The 7526-nt window shown below is 50.4% G+C and overlaps 1 long non-coding RNA gene across 1 annotated transcript; it reads left to right on the plus strand.

The window, feature by feature from the left end:
* Positions 1-2029: 2029 nt before the first annotated feature.
* LOC138844546 (uncharacterized) lies at positions 2030-7204 on the plus strand. Its single transcript, XR_011380480.1, has 5 exons — positions 2030-2172; positions 2692-2836; positions 4287-5169; positions 6184-6428; positions 6511-7204. It is a non-coding gene; the product is annotated as an uncharacterized lncRNA (long non-coding RNA).
* Positions 7205-7526: the final 322 nt, after the last annotated feature.

The following is a 7526-nucleotide window of genomic DNA, read 5'->3' on the forward strand; positions in this document are numbered from 1 at the left end:
GCCCCACCCAAAGGCAAGAGCTCATTTAAGTCAACACAGGCCACCCCGGCACTTAGTAGCCCAAAGACTGAGTAAATAGCACTGCCTTTTGGTTTTTTAGGAGCCAAAGACTGGCTGAATGACGCAGCCCCTCCCCTTTTATTGCCCAAAACACAGGACAAATAAAAGTCTCCACCCTAACTTCCAGAGAACCCTGACTAAGAAGGCCATGGGTCATCTGGTAAATAAAGGAGAGGTCTTCTCTTCATTTTTCCGGCTGCTGGACAAACAACAGGCAGGAAAAAAGGGAAGTTGAGCTAAGAACGTACGCCTTCCCAACATGGATAAGCGGCATGTGCTGGTGCTCTTCTGATCTTATCAAATCGGATGAAGCGGCTTTGGCATTCCCCCGGGGATCTAGATTCTGATCACTCTCTCAGCTGCAGGCTTCCCTGGCATGGGCACACCAGAGGTCTCGAGGGCGATCTTGGGAATCAAAAGAACAGAAATCCAATTCTGTCGCTACAGTTCCTGACCACAGATAAGCCACTTTACTTCTCAGGGTAATTTCTTAATCTTCAGTTGAGAATGATAATCTCTATTTTCCTCTCTTCAGCTATCTGTCTCTGCAAACTCTACTGTCACCAACAACTCCCAGGCAGGCGGAATTCCAGGTTTTCAGATTAAAGGAGCTACCAAGTCATGAGGGTTTCCAGACAAATGGATATTATTCTTTAAAAAGCAAATCTACAATTATGATACATGATTGTTCACCTGGGATTTTTGACTTACCAATGTAACTAAACAAGAACCTTCTACTCCTGCTTCACCAATCCCTTCTGGCTCATGCATGATTTGCTAGAGTCCAGTGGATTGACCCAAGCCAAGGCCATCTAATGGCCAAGCTGAAACAAAGATAAAGCTGCATTAAAAAAAAAAAAATAACGTAAATTGGAAGGAGATAGAAGTACGCAACGACTGGAGAAAACACAAACTCTGAAAAGTGAGGGGCACTTCTGTTACTGTTGTATGATCTTTATGCTCTCCAAAGTCACCTTCTGTAGAGAATTATATTGTGGGTTATGTCCACCTGATTAAACAGGCAGGCATTAAGCAGTCTGAAAAAGTCACAACTCTCAAGGATTATGTCCACGTTAAGACAAAATGGTAGGCCGGCTCCGCGGCTCACTAGGCTAATCCTCCGCCTTGCGGCGCCGGCACACCAGGTTCTAGTCCCAGTCGGGGCGCCGGATTCTGTCCCGGTTGCCCCTCTTCCAGGCCAGCTCTCTACTGTGGCCAGGGAGTGCAGTGGAGGATGGCCCAAGTGCTTGGGCTCTGCACCCCATGGGAGACCAGGAGAAGCACCTGGCTCCTGCTTTTGGATCAGCGCGGTACACTGGCCACAGCGCGCTGGCCATGGCGGCCATTGGAGGGTGAACCAACGGCAATGGAAGACCTTTCTCTCTGTCTCTCTCTCTCACTGTCCACTCTGCCTGTCAAAAAAAAAAAGACAAAATGGTGACCAGAATGACAGCCAAACATGGTAAACAACCAGTTGTAAGGAACTATGTGTTTGGCCGACTGTACCCTGATACAAACAAGGAAGCACTGGGATCCCATCTTTAAACCAAACCCTGTATCATTCACTGCATGGTGTGTGTGTGTGTGTGTGTGTGTGTAAGAAAGGAGGAGGGGATGGGGCGTGCCATCTGCTCACCTCAACATCACTTCATGGTATCTCCTGTAGATATCTAGAGGTAGATTTGATCTTGGATGCCCTCTCCTATCTACAAGCTTCCGATTGAGATCTAAGAGCATATTGGGTTTGTTTGAATGGAAAAAATACACACATATTCTAAGTCTCAGAGAATAACAAGACAAATCTAAACCGGGCCCCAAATCACAAGAGCACAGAGACATATTTCCTTGTCCTGTTTTCTGGGGATGTCTGCAGAAAGATGGCCTCGGCTCACGTGGGTCACTGAGCACCACCCACTCAATCGGAGAGAACAGCTCCTCCACCTGAGTGCTGCACACCCCTTGAGGTCATTGCAGGAAACACTCACAGTCTGTCTGTGCCTGCAGGAATGTTTTCCCACCCTTTCCGCCCTGCCTAGCCGTGGATCCCCAGGACCTGCCTTGCACCTGCTATTTCCTCCCTAGATGTACAACGGGGAAGAAAGCAGCCAGCAGGTGAGTATCCTTCACGTTTCTGGATGTGTTCATTCATGTATTCAACATCTTTGTTGAGCAGTCACCATGGTCAAGGACTGTTCAGGGCACAGAGGATACAGGATGAAAAAACAGCCTCTTGTTCTCGAGGAGGCACAAGGATGCCATTCGAGACATCAGCCCTAGCGATGAGTGGCAGAAGGTCAGCAGAGCAGAGCACTCAGTGGGATCCTTTCAGATGGAAGTCTGCTGGAGCTCCAGTTCCACACATCCTTCTCCTGGGCACACCTATACAATGCCCACCTCCAATTCAAGAAAGAATTCCAGACACCCAGAGCTGGGTGGCATCAGTTTTCTGCCGGTGGGATATTCCTCTTAAGAAATGACAAAACAGTTAAGCTCAGAGAGGCTACGTGGGTTTCCTGGCGTCACACAGCTGTCTCCATGGAGGAAGTATGGACATCTTAGAGCATAAAGATAGCTTCAAAATAGCTGTGGCATCCCAAGCAGTGAGCATTTGCAGGTTACATCATTTTACAGGTCTGGCTGTGACATCACCTCTGGGCCCAGGACACGGCTCACCCTGCCTCTGAGAAGATGGAAAATGCTGGGCAGCAACCTCAGAAACAACTTCCTCCTCCAAGTGCAACTTCTTGTCCGGGCCTAACCCTTTACAGCACGGCAGGTGGGTGTAAGGCGACCAAAGAGCCTTTCAAAGCAGGAGCTCCCGCCGGCAGGTCAGCCTGGCTCACGTCCAGCTTAGTTCCACCCACGGTGCAAAGCAATCTGTTTATGGGTTCGCTTTTCTGGCGTTACAGAACGTCTGCGAGAGAGGGAGCTCAAGTTCGCGCCCGGTCTCTAAGTAACGCGCCCCACAAAGGTGCACAAACGCGCTCTGAGACAGGAGGAAAAAAAAGAAAAAGAAAAAGAAAGCTGGCCGGGCCTTCCCTCCCTCCCAAGCCTGCCATGAAATGCGCTTTAATTGCATCAAAGGGCTCTTCTCAATGGGGTTTCAGAGGCGCAAGAGCGGCGTTCCCCGCGAGGGTTCCTTTCCGGCTTGCCAGCATTCCTGGGCCCCGCGCGGGGAAGGGGCCCGGGGCTCCCCCGGGAGGCCCGGAGGCTCATTTCCATGCCCCGCGCATACTGCCTCTGTTGTGCGCGCCGGGCCTGCCCAGGGCAGCCGCGGCGGGCGGCAAACAAAGCCCCATTCATCCCCCAGGGACGGCTTCCTCAGGGCCGGCCGCGGCTGCAGATGGGCTGGCTCCGCACGCCATCCTGCAGCCCCGGGCGCGCGGCCCGGCCCGGCCCGGCCCGGCCCGCCTGGCCTGGCCCGGCTCAGCTCAGCCCGGCGCGCACAGGGCCGCGATTCAGCCGGCTGGGGCGACCCGGGCCGCCTTTTCAAACAGGCTCCACAATGCGGATGGGGCTGGAAGTCGCCTTCGTTTCTGGGACAGGCAGACACTGAGCCTTTTCAGCGGCGCAGTCCTCAGCTGACTTGCGGCGCGCAGAGAGCGAAGACGAGGCCCGGCTGGCGGCGCTCTCGGCGTCCCTCGGCGTGGGGGCGGCCCCTGGGGCCGAGCTGTGAGAAGACCCTGCCCTCCCGCGGGGGCCTGCAGTCCCAATCAAGGGGTCGCTTCCTGGTTTCTGTGTCTCTTCAAGGCAGGCCCTTGGGTAGTTCTTGGGCTCTCCTGGAGACTAAGTGCATAATTGCAAGGCTTCTCCGTGACTTTTTTCAGAGCTTAAACATTCCTCTGGGTTAACGTTTGGAACTGTGGCTTCTCCACAAAGACCAGTTTTTTAACCTCCGCCTCACTCCTGGGTAGAAGCAAAGAGCGCGGCACTTGTTAGCCCGGGGTCGGAGATATCTTAGCACCTTTCTTCTGGCCTCCCGTCGTTAACCAACAACAGGTTAACGCTGCGAACGGCTCCACAGCCCAGGAACCAGGACTGCAGGCTTGGCGTGCCTCAACTCCCAAGCAGGGGGCGGCCGGGGCTGGGGGGTGCTTCCTAGACCACAGTCCCAAACAGCAACAGGCTCCAGACCCGCATTCCTAGCGTGTGGATTCTACAGGGAATGGCAGCATGAAAGAACACCAGATAACGGCAGACTTTCCCTAATCCCGTTCAATCTGCAGATAAGCAGCAGATACCATCTGCGAGAGGGGGAAATGAAGCCTGCGCCCTCCAACAGACCCTTGCAAGTGACTTCTCACAAATCAGACCTGCAAGAAAAAATCTTGGAAAAAAAAAAAAAAAAAAAAGGAAGCCTGTGTCTTTTCTCCCTCTGGGTCAGAAAGGGCCCCTGCTGGAGCTGGTGGGAGAGGGCTGGGCTGGAGTCCGAAATGAGGAGAGAATGCCCCCTGTGTTTCTCTTCCTTCCTGCATGGTGAACGTTGCTGACCTCTCTCAAAGTACAGCACCGCATCCTTGATGTGGTTAAAAAAGCACAACAAAATAAAAACGGGTGACTCACCACTGGGGACTCCCTTCCTCTTACAGGAGCGAACTTTCAGAATCTTCATGAAAATGGGGATAGGTGGGGTTACTCTGTGGCAGTGAATTCTGAAGGGGCAAAGGAACTGGTCCGTGTTCGCCATGCTCTGGCGTAAGAACTTCACACACCTCGCCTCATTCATGCTCATCAGAGCCTGGGAGGCACAGACCATCTCTACCTCCGGGTTACCGAAAAAAGAAACCTAGACTGAGAGAGGCTAGTTTCAGTGAAATCACATAGGTAGGAAGCAGCAGTCTTGCTCGCCGACCTGTTGTCTATCCCACCAGGCTTTCCTGAAACTCAGTGCACACAAACACAGGAGCTCGCTTTGGGCCAGCGGCCTGACAACCTTGGGAGTCATGAGGCTCTGGCAGGACACAGGTCTCTGTGTGACTGAGAGGATCCCCACTGGCTTCCCGGCAGCTGCAGGAGACAGAAGAGAGAATCTGCCTCATTCTGTCCCACTGGAGGGAGAGAGGGCCATCTGAGGACTTCAACTTCACCCGGAAACCGCCTTTCAGAATGGTGAGTTAATAGTCGCCACCTATTCTGAGTTGCCTGCCATGTGACCTTGTAAGCAATGCTCTGTCAATAACAAGTGTCAGAACCTGGGTTCAAATTCAGATCTGCCATTTCCAAAATATGAGGCTTTGGGAAATTTACGGAAACCCTGGGAATCTCAGTTTTCTCATCTATAAACTGGAAGAGATGTAAGGATCTCCCTAGCTGACTGCTTGGGAGGCTTAAAGGATATTTTCTATGTAAGCTGTTTTGTTTTGTTAAGATTTTATTTATTTGTTTGAAAGGTGGAGTTATAGAGAGGGAGAGACAGATCTTCCACCTGCTGGTTCACTCCTCAGATGGCCCTAATAGCCGGGACTGGGCCAGGCCAAAGCCAGGATCCAGGAACTTCATCCAGATCTCCCACATGGGTGCAGGGGCCCAAGCTGCTTTCCCAGGCACATTAGCAGGAAGCTGGATCAGAAGTGAAAGAACCAGGACTTGAACCAGTGCCCATATGGGATGCTGGTATCACAGGCAGCAGCTTGATCTGCTATGCCATAACAGCGGCCTTCCACATTAATATTCAATATTTTATTTATTTAGTAACCACTTGTATCAATCCTCATATGCTTCCTTGAACCTAAGCATAAAAATGAATAGTTCACACTGTATCTTTGGGCCTTTGATCTATAGGCTCCCATATCACGTAAAACTATGATTAAATAAATTTGTTATTTTTTTTTTGTCTTGCTAAGACGGACTTTGGTGTAGGGGTGTTGGCCATAACTTTTATCTTGGGTGGGAAGGGGATCACTTCCTTTTCGGGGAAGGAGGGTGGAATCCTACAGTATCTACTTCATTGGGTTCTCATAAGGATTAAATGAGATTATCCATGTAATTTTGCCAATAGAGCATTTATTGAGTAATCGTTTGTATCTATCCATAAAGACTAGTTATGCTGCAGTTAAGAACAAGATGTTAAGTATAACAACAAGATTTGTTGCTCACTCACTATACATGCCCGTCCCGAGCTAGCTGGAAGCTGTGCTTTGTGTCTCTTCACTGGTGGAGCAGACGTCATCTCCAACCCGGCCAGTTGTCACGGCAGGAACACAAGAGAGCATCAGAGGGTGATTACACTGTTAGTGAAATGCTCGGCCTGGAAGTGACACACATGACCTTCCCTCGTGGCTCACCAGCAAGAACCGATCTCCCTCCCATCTCGCACCCCAGCTGACAGGGCCAGGAAACTTAATCCTGTCCTGTCCGCAGAATGATGGGTAAGGAGGGCTGAAAATGTAGGGTAAGTAGCATTAGTGGGGACCATCACATTCAATAAACACTGCTGTTCTTGTTCCATAGGAGAGCAAAACCCAGTCCTTTTGTGTGACTTCCAAATTTGTAGTTAGCACAGGAAGCCTCGAGCAGCTTCCGTGCAGAAGGCCCTGGCAGCAGAGGAGTCAGGAAGATTCAACAATGGCGTCTGTTGCACCTCCTGCAGCATAGGAATGCCACCTTCCCGCGGGAAGATAAAACAAAAATAAACACTTAGGCAAGTGTTCCCCTTTGGCATACCCAACCTGGAGTTCAGAGTGGGAGGAAGTCGCAAATATGCAAATAAGAGCAAATGGCAAGTTTTGACCCTGGAAATCAAAACATCTCTAGGAAAGTTACCTTAGTGACAGGAAACATCGTGACATTCTCCTTCGCTGCCACATCAGATCTGCCCAGCTGTGTCTTATGGAAATGATTCTTAACCTCTCCTCGTTCCCAAGTCACGTCAAATGAACTTGCCTTTGTTTGGGTGTTTTCTGACTAATTCAAACCTCATCTGGAATTAATTTGACACATACTTTGCTCATTGACTGACCCACGTAGAGAGGCTGATCTACTTGTCTGTTTTGGAGTTCTGCTTATCTTCTATTTCAGATGATCTTCATTGGGTTCTCATAAGGATTAAATGAGATTATCTATGTAATTTTGCCATGCCCCCATGGTTAGGACTTTAGATCGCTATTAGTTTCTTTATCACTATTTTTAAAGTACTAAAATAAATATCCTGGTACATAAAATCTCTCTCTGAATCTATAGTTTCTCCTGAAGCTGGAATCGCTCTGTAATTTCTGTGAATTTTGTTCTAGAAAAGCAATCTGACCCATGTGGTAGCCTTCAGCTCTCCTTGTAGAAAAGAACAAAGAAGGGGGGGGGGGCGCTGGCACTGTGGCACAGTGGGCTAACGCTCTGGCCTGAAGCTCTGGCATCCCATATGGGCACCAGTTCGAGCCCTGGCTGCTCCACCTCCGATCCAGCGCTCTGCTATGGCCTAGGAAAGCAGTGGAAGACGGCCCACATCCTTGGGCCCCTGCACCTGTATCAGA

Source organism: Oryctolagus cuniculus, chromosome 12 (genome assembly GCF_964237555.1).
Source record: "Oryctolagus cuniculus chromosome 12, mOryCun1.1, whole genome shotgun sequence".
NCBI lineage: Eukaryota > Metazoa > Chordata > Mammalia > Lagomorpha > Leporidae > Oryctolagus > Oryctolagus cuniculus.